This window comes from Calliphora vicina, chromosome 1 (genome assembly GCF_958450345.1).
Source record: "Calliphora vicina chromosome 1, idCalVici1.1, whole genome shotgun sequence".
Classification (NCBI taxonomy): domain Eukaryota; kingdom Metazoa; phylum Arthropoda; class Insecta; order Diptera; family Calliphoridae; genus Calliphora; species Calliphora vicina.
Genome location: NC_088780.1, coordinates 15,346,188 through 15,360,080, shown reverse-complemented (window position 1 = coordinate 15,360,080; position 13,893 = coordinate 15,346,188).

Here is a 13,893-nt window from a genome sequence, read left to right as displayed (position 1 = left end):
GCTTCATTTGGAAGCTCTTACATTTTAAAGTTAAAAAAGCTTTCAAATTTCATATTCTATAAAGCTTTAAAATCTCAATGAACTTTTCCAAAAAAAAATTCTATTTAAAAGCTTTTAAATTTCTAATTTTATCAAACGTTCAATTATTGTAGTATGAAAGTTTTTCAAAAAAGCTTTTACATTTTAAATTAAATAATAAAGTTTCATGCCAACTGATTGATTAAATGTCAAGTTAAATTTGTTTTCATGTTTTCATGTTTAAATTAATTTTTCGGAAAAAGCTTTAATTTTTTTTTTAAAAGCTTTCAATGTTCATTTATTATGAAAGTTGTAATGATCGTATCATAAAAGCTTCATTTGGAAGCTCTTACATTTTAAAGTTAAAAAAGCTTTCAAATTTCATATTCTATAAAGCTTTAAAATCTCAATGAACTTTTCCAAAAAAAAAATTCAATTTAAAAGCTTTTAAATTTCTAATTTTATCAAAAGTTCAATTATTGTAGTATGAAAGTTTTTCAAAAAAGCTTTTAAATAAGGCTTTTACATTTTTAAATTAAATAATAAAGTTTCATGTCAACTGATTGATTAAATGTCATGTTAAATTTGTTTTCATGTTTTCAACAATACATGATTTAAATTAATTTTTCGGAAAAAGCTCTATTTAAAAGCTTTATTATTTTTTTTTAAAAGCTTTCAATGTTCATTTATTATGAAAGTTGTAATGAACGTATCATAAAAAGCTTCATTTGGAAGCTCTTACATTTTAAAGTTAAAAAAGCTTTCAAATTTCATATTCTATAAAGCTTTAAAAGCTCAATGAACTTTTCCAAAAAAAAATTCTATTTAAAAGCTTTTAAATTTCTAATTTTATCAAAAATTCAATTATTGTAGTATGAAAGTTTTTCAAAAAAGCTTTTAAATAAAGCTTTTACATTTTTAAATTAAATAATAAAGCTTCAAAAATTCAATTTATATGAATGTTTTATTAATGATTAAATGCCAACTTTTCAAAAAAAGCTTTATGCTAAAGCTTTTAGATTTGAATATTGAAACTTTCATTAGTTAAAATAGCTAATAAAATTTGGTTTGAAGAAGCTTTTAAAGATAAGTTTCTTTGCAGGTTTTCTAGATGATTTAAATAAATTCTTCGGACTCTATGTAAAGCTGTTACATTAAACAATTTTAAAAAAGCTTTAAAATTTCAATTATTATGGAAATTTTATAGAACTTTTGGAAGAAAACTACTGTTTTAAAGCTCAGTTTGCTTTCTATATGATTTAAATATTTTGTTTCGGAAAAAGCTCTATTTAAAAGCTTTAAAATTAAACTTTTCATAAAAAGCTTCTTTGGGAAGGTTTAGATTTTGAAGTTAAAAAAGCTTTAAAATTTTTAAAAAAATAAAAAAAGTTCTAATTAAAAGCTTTTGAATTTCTAATTTTATCAAAATTTCAATAATTGTTGTATGAACGTTTTCCAAAAACAGCTTTATTTAAAAGCTTTTATATTTTTAAATTAAAAAAAGCTTTAAAAATACAATTTTAATGAAGGTTTTACCATTGATTTAATATCAACATTTTAGGAAAAGCTTTAGTCAAAAGCTTTTACATTTAAATTGAGCTACTGAACAATTATAAAGCTTTGCATAAAAACTAAGTCATTTTAAAACATAATTAAAAAAATATAAATGTTTGTTTTTTTTATATTAACATTTACAATTACACACAAAAGCTTTATAAAGATTTTTGATTTTAACGGAAGCAAACTCAAGAAATTACCCATAGACACAGACCATTGGAAACAGTGTTTCACTCTCAATTTATCGTTAGTTATTGTTCTTATACATACAAACATCTAAACTAATTAATCTAAAGAAATTTACACTAGCTTTATTTAATTTATATGTATTCTAAATATGTATGTATATAATTTTACTAAATATACGTAACTTGCTTACAATTTTTTTGTATTAATTATCCTAAAACTTCTGCACATCTCATACTTTATACAATGTTTGTTATTCTTCTCAAAACAAAAAAAAAAAAACACTAAACAATAATGTTATAATAAGAAAAAGAATTTGTTATATCCTTTTTTTAATCCTTTGAAAAGCAGCAAGCACATCAACTATAACAATACACTTAGCAACCATGTATCTGTAAGTTTTCATTATGGTTACTTCATTAACAAATTGTTATAAATTATAGATTGTTTCGCTCATTAATATTGAAAACAAAACAGTCAGCCAAGAAGCCACCCTTTTAATTTTCATGATTTTGTATTGAATTTGTTTAAGCTCCTCCAAGTGAGCAGTTTCTTTTAGGGTTTTAATTTATTGGTTAACAAATTATCAGCCTTATGCTACAATTTGAATTACGGATAAAAATATTTGTATTGAAATCCATTACAGGAATCCTAGATGTAGGTAGTTGTATAAGGCTCTATATCAAAACCTCAAAGCTTATGGTGAATGTGGTTCATCGGTTTAAATGTGCGGGAGATGGTTGGAGCGGTTTAGAAGTGGTGATTTTGACGAAAATCGCCCTGGCCTGTCAAAAAAGTTTGAAGACCAAGAATTGGAGGCATTACTCCATGAAGATTATTATAAAACTCAACAAGAACTTGCAACATCATTGGGAGCTACTTAAGCTGTAATTTCAAAATGTTTGCGAGCAGCAGGATTCATCCAAAAGCAAGGAAATTGGGTACCATACGAATTGAAGCCGAGAGATTTTGAAAGACGATTTTGCATATCCGAAATGATGCTTGAACGCTATAAAAGAAAATCATTATTGCATCGAATTATTAATTCATATGTTGCCAGAAAGATGGGAAAAGGTCATCTTTGAGTAAATTTATATCGTACAATTGTTTCAAAATATAAGCTAAAAATGGAATTTTCAGCTTGACCTTGTTAGATTTTCATAAATTTTTAAAGAATTCTTAGTGTTGATTGCTTTATAAGAAGAAAGGGGCTGATTATTGTGTAAATATTGTTACGAAATTGCATTAGCGATTTGAATTTAACGGTCTGTAACGACAGCCTGCAATATTCATCATGTTTATAAACATCAGTAGAAGCTTCTACTTATCAACAATATTGATAGCACGCAGTTATTAGCTGCTAACATTAACATTGAAAGCACTAGACTTCGAATATTCTAGTTTTGTCCGTTAAGAACAATCACGATGCTACTCGAAAGCAGATGACACTGTGTATAACTAGTGGCAGAGGTTGCAGTCGTCAGTGATCAGTCAGTTTATCATAGGCGCTGTTAGAATTAACATCAACTGTCTTTTACATTATAAGTGCAATTTAAGTGTGTATGTATATTGTGTGGGAATAAAAACACATAATGACTATTTAAACTGTTGTTGTGTAAATTGAATAAATTAAGAGTTGTTACAATTATGAACTACTAAACTCCTGTTATTTGCATTCAAAAGTATCCGGTTTATTTAAAGGAAATAAACCACCATTTTTAAAAGGTAAAAACATAACAATATTGTAGTTCTCTATTGAAGCAGTTTTAGGAGATAGGAACTAACAATTTTACTAGTGGCAACTAGTAACTATAACTCGTGCATGTAAAAAAAACATCTAATAGACAGTCCAATAACCGATTGCCTTCCTCCAACAATTTTCAAATAGATTACTTCTAGTGGGTAAAATAACTACTTTTTAATAGTGGCTATACTCTAGGTTACTTTGAAACTCTTACCCCCAGTAACACGAAGTCTGGTTATGTGTTAACTAATAGCTATACTGCCAGTTTTCAAACAAAAATAATTTTAACCGACAGTATAACTGTTAGTTAACGCCTAACCAAGCTTCGTGTTAATGGGGGTTAAGTGAAGTAGAGTAACCAATTGACTTTTTTCTGTACTATAAAGATCAAAGAGCAAGTGTCAAATGATCCAAAATATTCCAATTGCATTTACCCAAGTGATCAGAAATTAATGACAATTACTGTCTATAAGAGCACTCTTTCAGTAGTGGTTTCTCCATTTTTAAAGAATTCTTAGTATTGAGTGCTTTTTTAAGCAGAATGGGGCTGACAACTAGGTAACTATTGGATTTCTCTATTACTTTAAAATAATATTACAGTCTGCCCTTCTGCAAAATTTTCATTTTTCACATATTTAAAAAAATAATTTTCAACAGAATGGGGCTGATTATTTCTTTGCCTTTGCCGCTGTATATGTTAGCAGCAGTCGTAGTACATGAGTGATTATTCTTACTGCACCAGTTAAGGTATTGTTACACTACTCCTGCAGTAGTCAGAACAAAAGCTACTGTAGTAAATAACACACAGTGGTAGAAGTAGTAGTTGGAATATTTTTTATCAGTAGCAGTTGTAGTGGTATTGGAAACAATACCCAACAGTTAACTGGAGGTTTACTACTCACTTCTACAAAACCAGGTAAATAAAAAGAAGCCTCATTCGGCAGAATTTTTTTTTAGATTTTTGTTTAAAAAATCCTTTTAAAGCAATAGAGAACTACATTATTGTTATGTTTTTACCATTTAAAAATGGTGGTTTATTACCTTTAAATAAACCGGATACTTTTGATTGCAAATAAAAGCGGTTTAGTAGTTAAAAATTGTAACAACTCTATATTTTGGGTCATTTGACAAGAGTGTGATCTTTGTAGTGCAGTGAGAAGACAATTGATTACTTAATACATCCCAGGTAATCTAGCATGAAGACAATTGCCATTACTTACAGACAAGAGTGTGATCTTTGTAGTGCAGTGAGAAGACAATTGATTACTTTATACATCCCAGTTAATCTAGCATGACGACAATTGTAATCTAGAGTGTAGCCACTTTAAACGTGTTGTGAGTAATTTATACAAATTATGTTGATGTAATTCTCATACAGTTTATTTTTATTTTTGCTTAAGTATGCTGTTATCCTATGTGACATTGCATGAAATCAATAGTCACTTAAGTGTCTCCTTGTAACCTATAGTTAAGTCACTTTAAACGATTATTGTGTACTGCACTTTAGAAAACCATCCATTGGAGAGTTGTCGCAAAAAGGTTTGTTTACAATCAATCGTTTATTGGACTGTCTGTGATATGTCTTTTTAGCTGACTATTTGAGGTCAATTAGCACCCGTACATTGTAAAATAACTAGTTTTGTAGCTGATCATGTAACCAGTTAGATAGCAAGTAAAGTAACTGACGCTGACTGGTTACAGTATGTGAATCCAATGCGTTGACTACTTTGGACCAGCTATCGGACAATATCATTGTTATCAAAAAGGGACATGCACGTGTTAAAATTATTAGTCATGTAGCTTCTTTTTTATACCCTTCACCTTCGTGAGAAGGGTATATATAAGTTTGTCATTCCGTTTGTAATTTCCACGATATCATTTTCCGACCCTATAAACTATATATATTCTGGATCCTTATATATAGAGGAGTCGATTAGCCATGTCTGTCTGTTGAAATCAACTTTCCAAAGCCCCCAAATAACTTACATACACGATTCATACATCAATATCTCCGGAAATCTTCCGGCTTGGTTGCTATTTAAAATCGAGAAAATCGGTCCACAAATGGCTGAGATATAAGGAAAAAACCAGGACAACCTCGATTTTTGACCTATTTTTGACCTATATCTGGATTACTAAGTCATTGATATAGATATCTAATGATAGATATTTCAAAGACCTTTGCAACGACGTACATATGTATATAAGACCATTGTAAGCTGGACTTAAAATGGGTAAAAATCGTAAAAAATATTTTTTAACCCGAATTTTTTATTTTCACCAAAAGTTTTTTTTCGCTAAATATTAAAAAAAAATATTGAAAAAAAAAAATTTAATTTAAAATTTAAAAAAAAAATTAAAAAAACCAAAAAAAAAAAAAATTTAAAATTTAAAAAAAAAAAAAATTCCCAAAAAATGAAAAAACACTTTGAAAATAAAAATAAATTTTGTTTTTGAAGTATAATTTGGTGAAGGGTATATAAGATTTGGCCGAATATTGCTCTCTTACTTGTTTTTTTAAACAATCACAAACTGCGAAGCGCTTTGCTTATCTGCAGATATACCCAGAGTCTCTGGCGGGAATCGAACCTGCAACCCTCAGATTAATAGTCCAGCACGTCATGACTAGTGTAGTTCCCACCCTAAATGATGGGTAAAATCACTAGTTCGGGACTATCTCCTAGAACTGCTGGGAATATCAATACATTTGCATTCACATATACATACATATGTATGTGTGAGAGAGTGTGTGTACTCGTATACATACATAGAGAGTGGGAGAGAGTATGTATCGGTATTAAAAGTTAATTAACATTAACAGTTAATTACGTGACGAACTTTTAATTAAATTAAACGTACTTTAAAATTCAATTAGGCTTGTTGCGTGTCGCCTTCATACATGTCATGTATTAACTATTGAGTGTGTGAGTGCAAAATTTTCCTGGATATGGGAATGTGTTTGTGTGAAAATATATGGTAATTTTACTGATTTTATCCCCATTGTTCTTTTAGCTGTTTTATTAACATCTTTCAACATGTTGGCAGCGTTGTGTTGTATTCGTAGTTGTAGGTATTAAGTGTGAAAACGTCAAATGTTAATTATGTAAATTGGAAATGTGAACATTTTGTAACCCCAACATATGGAAATTACCCCATCCCCCCCCAAAAAAAAAGAATGTGAACAAAAATGTTAAACAAATTGCTGGCAAGTGTGGAAAGTAGGAGTTGTCACAGAGGTGTGAAAATGAGAAAAGAGTTATTATAATTTCAGTTTCAGTTTCAATTGCAATATGTTGGAAAAGGAATTTTGTGTTTAGAATTACAAACATTTTAATAGGATACTAGGTTAAATGAAACTTAATTAAAGTTTTTTTTTTTAAAAAAAATTTAATTTCAATAATTTGAAAATAAAGTAGATTAACTAAAGAGTCTATTTTGTTTAATAACCTATATTTATAAAAACATAGTAATAATAATTACAAAAAAAAAAAAAAAAAACAGAAACCCAACAAGAAAATTATATTAATAATATAAACAACAGAATTTATAACACCCACACAACAACCACTTGAAATTATCCACATCAGTATTCCTTTAATGTGCATACGATCCTGGCAAACCACTGCAATGGTTGTGGTCAATAATAATGAAAAAAATGAATAAAATTAAATAAAAAACTAAAGGGAAGTTTAATGGCTGCTACAACACAAAAAAAAGAAAAAAATAATGGTTATAAGTAGATGGACAATATAAAATAAAAAAAAAAATAAATATTTAAATAATGTAAACCATATATAATAAAAAATAAAATTGTATATACTGGTGGATTTTAACATGGTCTTCAAATAATTACTTTGCACGTACCATAAAAACGATTGTGTAACCATGAGAGAGAGAGGTCAGTGCATGAGAGGAATAATGCAAGGGAGTATTGTAAAGAAATAAAATTGATTAAATTATTTAGTTTTATAAAAGGGATTTTATGTTGAATACATTCCACATATGTTTGTTTATTAGCTTAAAACATCGAGTGAAAACTAGAAAAAAACTCAAACATAAAAATTACTCCAAAAAATCACACATACGAGTGTTGTTTTTGTTTTCACATAATTTTTTTTAACTAATACATTCTCGCCACTTAGGTTTTTGACAACTGAGTTAGGTCTTTCACAGAAGAGTTTCCACTCTATGTATATTTCCCTATGGTTTAAAACATCTAAATTGTCATTACAATTAAGTTGATTATGCTGTGTATAAGTCTCAAATTTTATTTACCAAAACATGTAGTCAGATGATGTTTACAATTGTCATCAAAAGAATATGAATAATGCTGATGAACGCTGTCATTTATAAAGTGCAAAAAATATTTACTAATCGGTCGGTTAGGACTAGTGAAAAGAGGATTTACACGGGAAACAAAAGTTTGTTTAGATTCGTAACCTATCAAAGACTACGTAAATTGTGAGTAGTAAATTTTGATTATTTTCCCAATCTAGATGATCTTCATTCCCAAAGGAGGGCAAGGACTTTAGATCATACAATCTATTTTAGTTTCCTTCCACGATATATAGTGCGCTTTCAACAATGTCAAAACGGAATCACTTATTGACGCTATGAGACAACTGGAAGTTGATACTGCGGTCATCTCATTATATCTATACAAGGATCCTCAAACTTTTTTTAATTGGTGGTTCGGCGTGTACTCTCTCCACTGCCCTGGAATAATAATAGCAATTCCTGACTATTGCTTTTGCGATGGGACATTGGCAACAGAACTACAATGATACATAGGTGGGTCAATAAGTCCAAAACTTTTTAAATTTCCCGCCTCATAACTGAAACGGCAACACTGCTCCTATCAACAGATATCTGTGAAACAAAAACCAAGGCTAAGCTTGATAAATACTATGGGAACTCTGCACCATCAATTTTAATGGTAAAAAAGTGATTTACTGAATATCGTTGTGGCACAACAGGATGACCAATTGAGGTCTCTACACTCGAAACAATTGAAAAAATCATGATATGATGTTGCCCGATCGGAGATTGAAAATGCGAGAGATTGTTGAGCTCATAGGCGTCTCATATGGCTCAGTGGTTTCAATTTTGAATGATCACTTGGGTATGAGAAAGCTTTCGGTAAGATGGCTGCCGCGTTTGCTCATAATCGGTCACAAATCGTGCACACATGTGCAGTTTCATTGGCAATAATCTCCCTATTCCGCCATATTCTCTGGATTTAGCCTCGAGTGACTATTTCTTGTTTCCAAACCTCAAGAAATGTCTCGGTGGAAAGAGATTTGATTTGACTCCATCGATGGAATACCTATTTTTATGATCACGACAAATCTTATTTTTTGGAAGGGGAAAAAAAATTGGAAAAGCGTTGGACAAAGAAAATCAAATTTGCACCGAATCACTTGTGATGATCGAGTAAAAATTGTGAAAATTTGAGTTTTTAGGCTAAAAATCGCAATTTTTAGTTATAAAATACAATTGTAGCTTGTTTTAATTTATATAAAGATATCTTTTTATACGAATAATTTTTAAATTCGGTTATTTTATTCGGATAATTCTGAAAATTTAAGTGTTTTAGACAGAAAATCTAAATTGTTTGAATAAAACACAAATTGTAGTTTCTTTGTTTTAAAAAATATGTCTTTTTATTCGAATAATTTTAAAATCCGGTTTTTTTACTCGAATAATTCTGAAATATTAAGCATTTTTAGGCAGAAATTTGGAATGTAATGTAATGAAATTGTAGCCTTTTTAATTTATTCGATTAATAATGAAAGTTTATGTTTTTGTATTGAAAATTTAAATTTTTAAAAACGAAATTAAATTTTTTTCTTTTAATATTAAGTTTTTTTTATTCGAATAATTTTTAAACCCGGTTTCTTTATTCGAATAATTCTGAAAATTTAAGTTTTTTGGCAGAAATTTGGAATTTTTAGTAATGATATAAAATTTTAGCATCTTTAATTTAAAAAACTATGTTTTTTATTCGAATAATTTTAAAACCCGGTTATTTTATTCGTATAATTAAACAAATATTAGGCTGAAAATCTTTATTTTTAGTAACGAAGTAAAATATTTTGCTTGTTTTTTTATTCGAATAATTTTGAAACCCGGGTTTTTTTACTCGAATAATTATGAAAAACTACGTTTTTTAGCCGGAAAAACGGAAATTTTGGTAATGATAGAAAATGTTAGCTTTTTTTAAATTTAGCTATCAACTAAACCTTCTTAAATCTCTATAAAAAATAATAAAAATTCTAAAATCATAGGTTTTATGTTGAAAAGTCATAATAATTTTATTTCATAATAAAATATGTCATGAACTCTATTTGGTGGGAGGGAAAGGGTGCTATCTATTATGAGCTGATGAAATCTGACCAGACCATAAAAGGGAACCTGTACCGAATGCAATTGATTCGTTTGAAGCGAGCATTGGGTGCAAAACGCCCACATGTTGCAATACCCATAGAGAAACATAGAGCGGAAACTAGAAAAAAACTCAGACAAAAAAATTACTCAAAATAATCACACATAAGAGTGTTGTTTTTGTTTTTTCTACTAATACATTCTCATCACATAGGTTTCTGACAACTGAGTTAGGTCTTTGACAGAAGAGTTTCCGCTCTATGTCTATTCTCTATGGCAATACCTTTAAAATGTATTTAGAATGAGGTGGTTGTGAAGTTTTGCCTCACCCGCTTTATAGTCCAGACCGACCGACTACTATTTATTTCGATCGATGCAGAAAGCTCTATCTGTGATACACTTCACTTTGGAACCGAGTATCCGATATGGCCTTTATTCGTTCTTGGTCTCAAAAGATGATCAGTTCTTTTGGAATCCACATATTGCCAGAAAGATGGGAAAAGGTCAGAGCTAACATTACTTTGAATAAATTTATATTGTAGAAATGTTTCAAAATAAAAGCTAAAAATTAAAAAAAAATCCCGCATTTTTAAGTCATAAACCCAATATATATCTAATATATTGACACCACAGGACTGAAGGTTATCTTGGAGCTTTGAAACAAAATGTTTCAATCTATACATGGGCAGAGGAACATCGCAATCTGTTATCTTTTAAGATCCAGATTATATGTCAGAAATTAATCTAAATTATGGTGAACGAACAAATATCGATCGTTGAAAAAAAAACATACTAACACAGTTGGTTACAATAGGTTCCACAAATGAGAAGGGTAATGCAATTAATAATAATACGTTACATGATCAAATATTTTATAAGACTAAAATTATCAATTATAACAATAAGATACGTTCCACATAAAATTCACATAATTCAGAGAAAAACTAGAAGATGCTGTCTTGTATTATTTGAAGTATGTACATTACAAATATAATTCACAAACCAAAAAAAGAATAAGATACATTTTCCACCAAATTTTTATTACTTCGACGACAAAATAAAAGATTTTTAACATTTAGCATTAAAATGTTAAAAACAATCCACAATCTTTAATTTAATCCATATAACAAAACGAGATTGGCTTAAGTTCCACCTACGATTGTCCAGATTTAGATGAAAATCTTGCAATAAGAAATTCACTACATTCGGATTTTTTTAAAATACAATCCACACAACAAAAAGATTATAGGATATGTTCCATATGAAACGCACATACATATATGTTTTATACGAACAAAATAACGATAATTAATATTTAGTAAAAACTGCTTCCTTAAATATAATCCATATAACAAGGGCATAGGATACATTCCACACATAAATTTTTCATGATTTTGTGGAAAAAGTTTTCTTTTAACTTTTTTTTTATAAAATATTTAACTAAATGCAATCCACATACCAGAGAGAGAATGGTAGACGTTACTTATACAATTTACATGAGTTTGGTAAAAAAAATTATGTCAAGATTAATTGTAATTAAATATTAAATACGATCCAACATTCTTAAATACAATCCACATGAATTCTAGTAATTGGAATACGTTTCACATAAAATTCTCAAGGTATAGACATAAAATAAACGATTATTTTCATATGTTTAAATGTAATAAAATATTTAATACAATCCACAATATTTAAATACATTCCACAAGCATAAAGAGAATAGGATAGGACAAAAACATGTACTTTCATAATTACTTTCCAATAGTTTAAAAGGCGCATACTTTTTAACTGTAATTAGGTTCCACAGATAGTTTTAAATTTAAAATGGATTCCACAAAGAATTTAAAACGTTTGGATTAAAGAATCTTCATTTAAGAACATTCACTTTGACAAATATTTAAGGGCTAATATTTAAGATTGTGGGTTTTACTATTAAATGATGTTAAGTTTTCCGTTAATAAAAACTCTTTGTTGTAGTACTCCTTTTCAAAGGATTTTCTAGGCTACTTAAAGGATATTTTAGAATATTTGTATATTTTTATTTGAATTTTTTTCAACTATTTCCTACTAATCACTCATTTCTTTTTGTAATTTGTTTATAAATACTTTATTTTGTTTGTTTGTTATTTACTTGTAGTTAATCTTAACATTTAACATGCGGGGGGAGAGAGGAATAAGGGAACGACATATTTAGTTTTATTGGGGGAACATTTGTTTTTTTTGGATTTTCTTGCTATTTCTATTTAATGTTTTAATAATAATTATTATCGAATTGTGGCAAACTATCACTGGAACTTGTATAGTGTATATTGTTAGAAGAATTACTACAATTTTGTGGTTGCTGATGCAGCTGCTGCTGCTGTTGTGTTTTCAAACTATGTTTTTGGGAATTAGCGGCTGCCGATTTCTTACTACTGGAACTTTTGGTGGCAGCCGCATTTGTGGACGATGATGAATTGCAGGAAGAAGATTTAGACGAATGATGTGAGTTAACATGATGATGGCTGTTGCTTTGTGGCTGCTGCTGTTGCTGCTGTTGGGGGGTTTGTGTCTGTACTATGGTGTCGTTGATGGACTTTTGAGATTTACTCAAATGCTTAGGTGTCTTGTGGTGCTGTTTAGCATGTTTCAAACTATGATGGCCATGAACTAGATGTGTTTGCTGATATTTCTGTGAAGAGGGATGATAATGATTTTCCAAATGATGTGAAGGCGGCTGTTGATGATTCATTTGCCCGGGATGTTGGGGTTGGGGCAGCGTAGAATTGGTATGATAATTGCCCATGGTCTCATTACTGCTGTTGCTGTGACCACTGCCCGTACTGCCACCCATGCCATAGATTTGAGATTTCGATTGACTGCGATAGTGTAAATTGGCCACACTATAGTGATCCAAACTATCAAAGGTCTGCAAATAGTGGGGATTGATTTGATTATAGTCTGAGCTGCAATCACTGCCCGGAGCGGTATTATTGTGTCTTCTATCCAGGGTATTGGTGCGCAAAATATAGGGCTGTTGATGATGATAGTACTGCTGGCTGTCACGATGATCCAGGGAATTGTAATGGCCATTTTTCTGGGGCAAAGGAGGTGGTGGCGTGTGTTGCTGCTGCTGGGCTTTGGAGAGATTATTTTTAGCCGAATTTTTGGTGGGTGGTTCCGTAGTCTTGGCACATTTAATAGCCACAAAAGAGGTGGGCAAGGGTGGTAAAGGAGGTGTGGTAGAGGGTGTGGTTGAAGCTGCTGCTGCTGCTGCTATAGTGCCAGCCGATGTGATGGAATTGCGATTAATGGCCTCGCGCTACGCTGCATGATGATGATTGCCAAAGGTGCTCAGAACGGGTACGGACTAGGAGTAGCAAGATCACACACACACATGTTTATATATAAACACATATAGGAATAACATTTAAGAGAAAAGTAGATTTTCATAAGTTAACAATACAACAAATTGGAGTTTTTTTTTGGTGAAAAATTAAGTGATTTTTAAAAAATTAACACAAAAAATGAGTAAAAATTAATTTGAAATGTTTAAAAAGGTTTGATTTTTGTTTGTATTTTTTTTTATCAAGAAAAAAAAAACATAATTTTATTAAAATAACGCAGTGTTTTTATCAAGTTGGAGTAGAGTAGTTTTTGTTTTGTTAGCCAGTGTTTAAAAGGAAAAAAATAGAAAGAAAACAAGAAAAACATTAATTTTTTTCTCTTGATTTTTTTTTTGCAAAAATTACATAAAACAGAAAAAGTGTTTTTATTTAAAAGAAATTAAACATGTTAAAGAAAGTGTTAGTAAAGTCAGTGTTGAAATATGTTTCTCTTAAAAAAAAATGGTTCGTTTCTAGGCTTAGTTCTATAACCAAACCTTTTTTATGTTTTTTTTGTATGTCTTTTGTAGGGTTTTATTAATTATTTTCAAAAAGTTTCTTGTCTTTTAGCTGTGTGTTTAATATAAGTATTTTCGTTTGAGTTGTAGTTTGGTTTTTATTTTTTTTTTTTTTTTG